General features: G+C 39.0%; 1 protein-coding gene across 7 annotated transcripts in view; it reads right to left on the bottom strand.

Moving 5' to 3' along the window:
* Positions 1-9,955, bottom strand: part of BRD1 (bromodomain containing 1) — a 72,798-nt gene extending 62,843 nt beyond the window's left edge. For 5 of the 7 annotated variants that reach the window (XM_026840988.1, XM_026840991.1, XM_026840992.1 and 2 more), the window contains exons 1-2: positions 6,708-9,955; positions 2,951-5,814 (exon numbers count right to left, since the gene is read on the bottom strand). The gene's annotated coding sequence lies outside the window, so the exon portion shown is untranslated. The remainder of the gene's footprint in view (positions 1-2,950; positions 5,815-6,707) is intronic. The other 2 variants (XM_026840989.1, XM_026840990.1) reach the window with 2 other exon arrangements.
* Positions 9,956-9,961: the final 6 nt, after the last annotated feature.

Genomic DNA, 9,961 nt, shown 5'->3' with positions numbered 1-9,961 from the left:
TGGAAATTACCTGATCATAGCCTCACGTTTTGACAAAGCAAAAGCAAGTTATTTCTGGCTCTCCCGGCAAAGGACACCCTTTGTTACGTATTATTTTTAGACAGCCATTACAGCCATATTCGAGATCTGGAGGATTTTACTGCAACACATTTCTGCGAGGCAGCTGCACCCACACGCTTAAAAAAACAACTTCTAACTAGCCCAGCCCGAGACAAACACTTGCCTTTGTGGATCATACAGAACAAGTCCTGCACCTTGTAAATAAAAAGTAAACAGCCAAGAGGATGTGTGATGGTCTTGGCCCATCTGTAACCACCAGTAAACCTTTCTTCAAAACAGCTGACCAATTCATTTTTATGTTTTCTCTAGCACTACTGTATTTGCTTGCTTCAAACAGCAGTTTGTCCTGCCATAAGTTTATGAGCAGGACTTCAGAGATAGATACACCTGTCATTACTTGTAGAAAGTGAATCAAGGTCCAGAGAGCTTAAGTACCTTTGCTAAGGAAATCCCATAGAACAGGCAAAGTACTTTCAAACTCCTTCCCACCACCACCCCCAATCAGGGAACCAGCGTGCTGCTCTCTTAACAAAACTATTAAAACAGCTAACACTTCTGCAGCGCATTTCACATAGAGATAGATCTTTAGGATAGACAGGCCTAGTAACTTAAATTTCCAATATTAAAAAAAAAAAAGTATGTAGAGACCATCTGGTCCTTTGTGTACTCGCCTGTGAGGAATTACTCTCCCATTATATTACTTAAGTGATCCTACCATCAGTTTTACAACATTATGATTTAGTTAATATTGTTGCACTGGAATTCAGCTTGTGATAGAAAAATTAAAGAGGGAGCAGTAAACTACATCATAAAAATCAGTGCCCAACGTATAAAAATTACTAGAACTTATAAATGTTGTCGAGGAGCTAGTAATAATAAAATCTTACTTATGATTTAAAAAGTTGTTTTAAATGATAATCAACATGTGTATCTGCCCTGCAGCTATACAAATGCTTTCTAACTGGAGACAAGTTTTCCAGAGAGAACTTGCAGGTGTCCGTATTCTCATGTGTCTGATGTGCAAGTAAGTCTGGCACTTTTCCAGTTTTTTTCCTGCCAGGTGGACTACAGCATTCCATAACTGGATGTCCCTTCAGTGACGCAGCGCTCCTTGTTGGTATTTGCATCATTTAACCATCTCTTTGTAGCTGAAACTCATGCTTTATTCTCTCTAGTAAGCTGTTGTATTTACATGGCTTTTTCTTGAAACTCATCTTCCAGCTCTGTGCATAGGGCATATTTGGTAAAAACACTCCATCCATAAGGTGTAAGGTCTTAAACTTCACACTGATAAAAATGGGAAGTGGCAGTTCCAAAATGATTTCATTAAAAAGACAGCGGCAGCATCGATTCCCACAACCTATTGACCAAGGACTCACAGCACAGCCTGAATCAATCACGACAGCATGCTATACTGTCAGAACCTGATTTCCTAACAGATTTGAAATGAAAAACTTCTGATCCACAGTAGCCTAATGCAGAAAGGCCTTGCTGCTCCTCAGATTCTCTACAAAATTTCAAATGACTGCTGAGCTTCATTTCCTGGTTCCCATAATGGAGACAAGTGTCTCCACCTCAAATTACTAGCATGCAGGCAGGGTTCATCAGTGTTCTGTATCCTCTCAATAACTCTCTGTAAGAAGGTATAAGGAGTTGTCACCACAGGCTGTCCAGGCTCTGGCACAGAATGCACGTCATTCCTTCATATAGCACTTCAGAGCAACAGCACAAAGATCACAGCAGGCTCAACACATAGTTCAGTATTAGGAGCGTTACACTTTTCAATCATTTCTCATTGACATTATAACAGACTACCAGATCAGGATCCTCAACCCCTCCCTCCATGTTAAATATCAGTATGTTAGTCCCTATCATTTCAAAACACCAGAGTATGTAGTATTGTCTAGGGCATTTGACTAGTCCTCAGCACACTCTTCTATGATCTCAAACATCTGTTTCCTCTGCCTTTTCCATCTCACAAGTGAGACTTGGTGACTCAAAGTACTATTCTTTCTATTTATGGACAAGGAGGAAACAATTCTACTGGGATACTGTACAAATTTAAGCAAAAAATAACTGGCTCTCTGAACCACAGTTTGATGACAACACGACCCTCACCACCTTTTTTGGCACTAGCTCAACGTGTGCATGGGGCTTCAGTCCCAGTCCATGAGAATCTACGTACCCCTACTTGGATTCATCAAGGTCTTAAGTTGCCACTGCTGACTCACGCTGCAGGGAAGACTTCCACAGAAGGAGCATCTTCTGCCTACCAGCTTTCATCTGCACTAGTTATCAAATTCTCAAGAGAAACACTTCAAGAAGGAAGGATCATGTAAACAAACACAAATGCTATTTATCTGCTTTATCCTCCTCTTTCCTTGCAGAATCAAGCTTCATGAAACACATTTCTATACTGCTCAAATGTATCACCTTTGTTTTACAGATTAATAAAGATCAACTGAGATCTGCTGCTGCACTTAAATATTGGCAGTGGTGTTGGTCTTCCCTGGATGGAACTCTGATCCCTCTGCTGGTCTGAACAGCTGGATGGTGAAGGGACAAGCAAGAGGCAGAACCCACTCCACACGTCCTTTAGAACCTGCAAGAATCTTTCCATTTCAAGATAGGTTTGGGACTGCCATAACATGCGTGCGTGGGTGTATTCTTCCTATCACTGTGAAGAATGTGCCTAACTTCGCTCAGTCATGTGATGCCTCAAGACAATCTACCCCTATAAAGTTTTCAAGTCTGGCTTCCACCTATACAGTTTATACCTTCAGACTCATCTATGCATGATTAATATTCCCCTCCAAAACACTGTCTCATAAGATACAACATTATCATGGTCCTCTCATTCTGCAAGGGGATGCTTTTTGATCTCACTTACCTCATCAGTTGTGGTATATGGCACTGGTAGCGTACTTGCAGGCATGACTGTGCAAGGCTGGTTGTTCTCAAACCTCACTGAAGCCAGAACAGCATACACTGTGGAAAAGATGCTGAAACCCTATTAAAAAACATGTTATGGCAATGTGCTGACAGACAAAACAACTGTTTATCTTCAGTCTGCGAGGCTGTAATGCTCCTCCACCTCTTCTGACTGATCTTTGTGAACTGCTGTATTTAAAGACAAATCCACTTATCACTGATCCATCTCCTAATTATCACTGATACACTGGCAGAAAGGCTGACTTCTTTTTCATACCAGACTGAGTGGATATATGGTCTAAAGTCCTAGATGACAATTCCAGGACAAGAAACAACCTTTTGGCTTCAAATATGGAAGAAAAGTGTTGGCCCTTTTTAACCCTACATGTTTACTGAGTATCTTCCTTGTTCTCTGGTCAGGAAGAATTATCTGCGTTTTCCTCTTCATTCCTCTGATCCTGAAGTTTTAGCTGTAATATGACAAAAAGGTGAGTAAAGATGAAATAATACTGGTGTTCATCCATGTTCACCAACTGCTAAGAAATCAAAGATTTTTGCTTCTTATGGCCTCACTAACTCTTACTTCCTGCACACACCATCTTTCTCATCCTCAGAATCAAAATGGCCCTCTATTTATAAAATTGGTAAGATCCTTTGAAACAGAACAGTTCAGTTCATGCTGATCCAAACAAATGGTCTTCACTGAAACACAAGTTTTATAACAGACTGGAGGCTGAGTTAAGCCTTTTAAGGTACTGATAAAGACAGAGCTCTTTTATCTTCACAGCTCCACCAGAACTCAAGCTATATCAGTGTGCTTGCTAAGAAATACTTCTGTGAGTTGCATCTGCTAGGCAGTCCTGTGGAATGTTATCTATAGATAATACTTAAAGATCATTTGACAGAGTGGTCTTTAAGCTGCACAGCTGCTATCCAAAGGCCCTTACCCCACTTCCATTTAAGCCTTTGTGGGAACTACTGCTTGCAGTCACCTACTGCAGATAGAAAGATATGTTAAGCACTGTGCTGAGATACACAATTGACAAGGGAACCTACTTCCTGCCTTACTTATCCTTCCACTATCTATCCTGAATCCTTTAACATCAAGTACCTTTGCGATTTTGCAGTTACAAGATGGTCTCTACCATACATGCTCATAACTGTTGCATGATGGAAGGTGGGGCTTGAGCTCACGCCTACACGACACTGCAAAGATAAAAAAAGAATCTTCAGTACTAGGATATACATGAAAGCATATGTAAACTACACTTCAACAAAACAAAATATCCCCAAATTACAAAATTCTGCAGCAAAAGCACAAAGCTTGCCCACCTACTCACCTGTAGGTGTTCTAAACAGCAAAACTACTGGAGACTTCTATCAAGCACAAACCTTTGAAGCACAGCTATTTGCACTTATGTGTAATGATATTGTTGTTTACAAAAGAGCAGACAGAGCTCCTTCTCTCCCATCGTTGCCACTTCGGCATTAATTATTCAATTCCTAGAGTTTACAGTTTGGCACCTTTATTATGTTCTGCATAATAACTCCAGCTGCAAAGCTCTTTATGGGAAGCTATTCCCATAAACAAGTCACCGATCTTCTGTTTAGCTCCCAGAATTGCCTCCCTGCACGATCAGATGAAAATGACCGTCAGCGCAAGGGAGGCAGCAGGAAAGTAATTCCAGGGTTTGGGAGTGCCCCTTCAGCATCCCTAGTCATTAGCTTAACTGATAAAAGAAGCTGCATGTTTAGAAATGGGGTGTCTGTCAATTCACATAGGATAATTAACCTAGCCAAGTTACAGGAAAAGACAAAATGTAATGGGTAGGACTCAAAAAGCAAAACAGTAATTGCTATGTAAGAAGTTCTAAAAATATACTTGCATAGCAAAGAATTACAAAACACTGTGGCTAAACAATTTATGTTGGATTTTGATTTCTTTTTTTGCAAGACGAGGAAACCTTAGTAGCAGATAAAAGACAATTTATAGACAGTTAATGCAACAAAAAAAGCACACCTATTTGAACTGAAAAAAATTTGTGAAAGGCAGCCATAGCAAAGGGAAAACAAAGTGCTCTCCACACAAATTTGATATACAATATATTTCTCAAGTCAAACATCAATTTCAGTACCTTAATTTCTTTAATTTCTCCTTGTGGTTGTTCTCCTCATCAGGTTTGAATTTCAGAAGACACTTCTTTTAGCACAAACTCAGCCAGCAAAACCCATGTAAACAATATTACTGAAAATACATCATTACTTTCTCTGATAACCCTCTCCTACTCCATGATCCTTTCCTCTACACTGGAAAGGATCCTCTACACAGCCTTCATCCAAGCAAGAAAAAGTTCCTTGCTGCCTTAATAAAGTTTAATAATATATAAAGTTTATTTTATTTATTAAATCCTTAGAGTGACTTCTCAATTCCTTGCTGTCAGTATCAAAACTTGCAAGTGTAATGTGATGAACTATAAACTCTGAATGAAGTTGTTTTCCTAGTTAGGTCACTCACAAATGTGTATCTCTAAGGAATGATCTCCAATGTTTACAATGAGTTAATACTTCAGCCTTAGTATAATTAAGTTAAAATTCAATCACAAATCCAGTCATAATTACTTTACTACCAGTTCCTCATTCATTTTAGAGGACAGACCTGGTCTGCAGATGATTAAGTCAGTATGCAATGGAGGAAGCTTTGCTGTTAGAATCCCTAGTCATTTACTGCAGAAGAAATCCTGAAATAGATGGGCTCATTCAGAATTAAAACCCTGTCTCCTCACTTACAAGGCAAAGGACTACAAAGCAAGGTGACATTAAAATCTGGTGAGGAAAAATCAAGTGAAAAAGTAAGTCAGAAGCAAGACTCAATACATGACATCTACAGAAACAGCCAAGAGAATCAGACATGGCTCATGGCTTCCTCTGTTCAGAGAAAACCAACTCGTATGTATCATTTAACAAACAGTAATGAGCCCTGTGCAAGTTTTCTTTGCCTTGTCTCAGACATGCCTACCACCTCAGCCAGGGCCTGATGCTGGCTAATAAAGAGATCGTCCAAACTCACGCATCTATAAATCAGTTCTGATATATAATATGGCTTCATAATGTAGACAGAATCTCAATAGGCTCAAAAAATGCTAGAACAGGAACTTCAAACTGAGCACTTCTAAAAGACATGTTCCAGCACCATCCTTACTCCACATAAAGGTTAAGTATAAATAAATCCTGTGAGCATGCTATCATATGCTGAACTCCCAAGTCAAAAATCACTGATGTACACCTCTGATGTGCTATAAATCCAGAACGATAAAGAGATTAGACAGTTGTGTTTGTAACAAATGAGGTCATTAATAAAAAAGCACAAAGGCATCATGGTTTTGGCAGCGAATGCTGCTTCAAGTTTCTCACAACTACTGTGTAATTGCTCATTCTTTAATTCCTGAGCACCCAACTTGACATCTTGACACCTGATGAGCAGAGCCAAGTGCCTGCTGAAGTTACTGGGGTATGTATGCTAAATATATAAGTACTCTCCTATGTTAAGTGTTCTTAGAAATCGTGTCCTTTAGATGCTACATTAGACATCCAAATTTAGTACTCCTGACCTCTATTTTAAGGTTTTGATCATTAAGTTGACACTGTCTAGATAGAGTCCTAGAAGAGGCTGGAGTCTATACAAGGAGGAAAAAAGATCATTTTATAAAATATATTACCTCAGTGTACACAAAAGGCACCAATTCTTTGTGCTTGATGTAAGAACTCCTATTTCTTGATATAGTTTCTGTCTTCAGGATTTCACATGGAAAATGCATCACTGATGCAGAAGTTGCTAGAGGTGAAGTCAAAGGTTTAAGTCATTCAGTAAGGAAAACAAGCTTATTAGAGCAGGTTTGGAGATCAATACATTAACTGCCCAATTCTGCTACAACAAGGTAACTAGCAAAACAGTTAATACTCCCAACATTGGTATTATCATATGCCATTATAACATTTAATGTTTCCAAAGGTATACAAATTCAGAAAGACAGGACTACACCAATTTATCACTGCAGTATCACTATTATCTTTTCTACCAAGAAATAAATGGATGTAAGGAAACAAAAAATCAGATTAACACGAACAGCTCAGTGACTGGAGACTCTGGGACCGCAGAACACAAAGCTCTGTCTGCAGCAACCGAACATCTACAATTGTCTAGTAACGTGTAACATAATATTGACAGAGAAATAGCTACATTTAAGGCATATTTTACATTCTGTCACAGTAGGAAGGGATACAAGGATTAAATCTAGTTTCCAACTGGTTTTAGGCTCTTGTTGTAGCCTCCTGGGAGCCTTCTGAGTTCAATGTGCATGTCAGTATTGAAAATAACAAAGTTGGTTACTTACAATTACTGCAGCGACATCTCCTTCTTCTCTGAGCCTGTAACACCTATTTTCCAGAGAACCCAAACAATTTTCTTGGGAGCAGGCTCTCTTAGTTTTCCAATATTCTACAAAACGGGGAGCTAGGAACTTGAAGTTTGCTCCAGGGACTGGAGTGAGAAATTACCTTTTTATAATCATCTAATATCAGATCATTTTTCCTTCATGACAGGCTCAGTTAAACATGCAAATAAAGTTGTTTATTCGCAGTATCTGAAACAGATAACAAGTTTATAAAGGCATAAATGGGGGGAAATTAAGAAAAAAAAATTACTCTTCTGAAGAGTTTTGTCTTCTTCCCATCATGATGTGTTGCAGAGACTTTCCCAATATCCAGTTTGCCAAATGAAGTTCTTTTACATACTTGCACCTCAGGCTGCCCATTTTATGACGAATCTGTATCTTTAGACTACTGCTACGCTGGTGCTGCTACATTCACCACAAGCTGGCAGTCTGGAGCCTTCTCTAGGAATTGCAGTTACTCTTTCCTTCGCCTGTCACTAGATCACCAAGAGCTCTTTGTTTTATTCTTTATATTACTTGGTTGTTTGTGAAAAGACTTTCTGGCCCCAGCTTTGCTCAGATTTTTAAGACCTACTTTCTACACTACAAAGTGTATCTTTGTAAAACAGAAAGTAGTTCCAGCTATTTCAGTCAATCTGTGATAAACATCTATACATTATGTACTGAATCACTGGTTTTCAAACCATTTAGAAGATAATTTAAAGAAATAATCAACTTTCATTAACCTCAACTTTCACTAACGCTTAAGGAAGTTATCAGAATAGTATGTATGAAAAGATGAAGAGGTACAGAGAGGTGCATACAGAAAGAGCAACACGCAGTGGGAGAGCACAAAGTGAATTTCCAGTCTTCAATTTACTGTTACATTTTCCACTACAAATTGGGAAAAATCTTCAAATTCATAGCTGTTAAAAAAAAAACCCAAACAGTTAATAGAGCCACATATTCTGCTATTACCAGGCTTTACTTGGTTTGATAAGTCTGTGTAATTCCAAGTAAAATTCAACATAACTGTTACAATTTTATAGTTCTCCAAGAGATGCTTGATTATATCTTTCTATTCATTATTAATATTGCATGTTAAATAATCACCGTAATTTCTTGCTAACAGACTGATGATAGAGGCTTCTTAACCAAGCTCTCACACCTCTATAACTGAGTCTAGTTGGCAGATCCAGCCAAGACCAATCTTTGTTTTTAAAGTAGTTGCATTCATATAAATGCAATTTGTAACAGTGGAAACTGAGCAAGTCAAAGTACCTTCACCTCAAATCACTTCAGCCTCAGTCACTTGACCTCAATCACCTATGGTAGCAGTTCAACTGTCTCAGTAGAAACACACTGTAAGTTAAAAGTTATAATACAGGACAAAGGAGGACTGCAAGCACACAGCGTAACAGCTATTTTGTTGGGATTCTGAGTAGTGTATGAATAAAAAAAAAAAAAAGTGACATGAGATTTCCAAAGGAAGCATGTACCATAACAGATTATTTGCTTTATGCTGACTGGCATTTAGAAGACCCCACCAGCACTACAGAAATACAAACATAGAAATATTATAGAAGAATGTTGAAGAGCTCCACTATTTCAAATCAAAAAAGTGATCAACTGCCATATATCTACTGAAACACTTTTTTACTAAATCTGTTCAATTAAAAAAAAATCAATTAACTGATGAAAACAACTCAAATCAAAAGAAAGTTCTTGCTTAAGCACTATTTTACTCCCTGAACCTTAATATAAAATTTATTATTGTTTCCAAACCAGTGATGATAATGTTTTCCTCCTGCTTCCAATCCCAAAGGTAAGATGCACGTTATTATGACCAGCAACACTTAAGTCAAAGAAGCAGAAATCTATGACTACCACTGGCAATTTGACGAAGTTCAAAGTCTTACCAGATCATATCTTTACCCACCTCTCTGCAGAAGTGACATACATTTAAAAAAAACCCAAAACAACAAAACCCCAAAACAAAAAAACAAAGCACCCTGTTTTACCCCCACCCAAAAAGCCTTGGATCACTCAGTCTACTTGACAACCTTAACTACTCCTCAATCGGAGAAGACAACCTACAACTGAACACCAAAACTGGAGGAGCTTTAACAAGAAAAATTCTAAGATGTCAAGCATATAGTGGGCCACTGCTTCGCTGAACTGATGCAACACATATCCTTCATCCCTCGACTGCCTTCCCCGTGATGGCTACACAGAACAGATGGAAGCGTCATTTGAACTGCCCCCTCCTGAGGCGGATAGTGGCTGTAAGTACAGCAAAACAGAGCCCCAAACCAAATCCAGTGTGCATTAGACCATAAATATATATCAAGACCGTTTTTTTTAAAAAACTTAAATATGCATAATGGAGATTAAATTCCTGAAAAGGTTGGGCTGTGCTCGGAATAACGGCGTGCCCGTGCGTCTCCGGAGCGATGCCCACGAAGGCCTCTCCTCAGGCTCCCGGCCAGGGTAGACTGCCGGCCCCTCCTGAAGCCGAGGCGCTGCCGGCAGCCCGCTGC

Source organism: Athene cunicularia, assembly GCF_003259725.1.
Source record: "Athene cunicularia isolate RWA chromosome 1 unlocalized genomic scaffold, athCun1 chr1_part2, whole genome shotgun sequence".
Lineage (NCBI taxonomy): Eukaryota > Metazoa > Chordata > Aves > Strigiformes > Strigidae > Athene > Athene cunicularia.
This window is presented reverse-complemented; position numbering and strand designations above follow the sequence as displayed.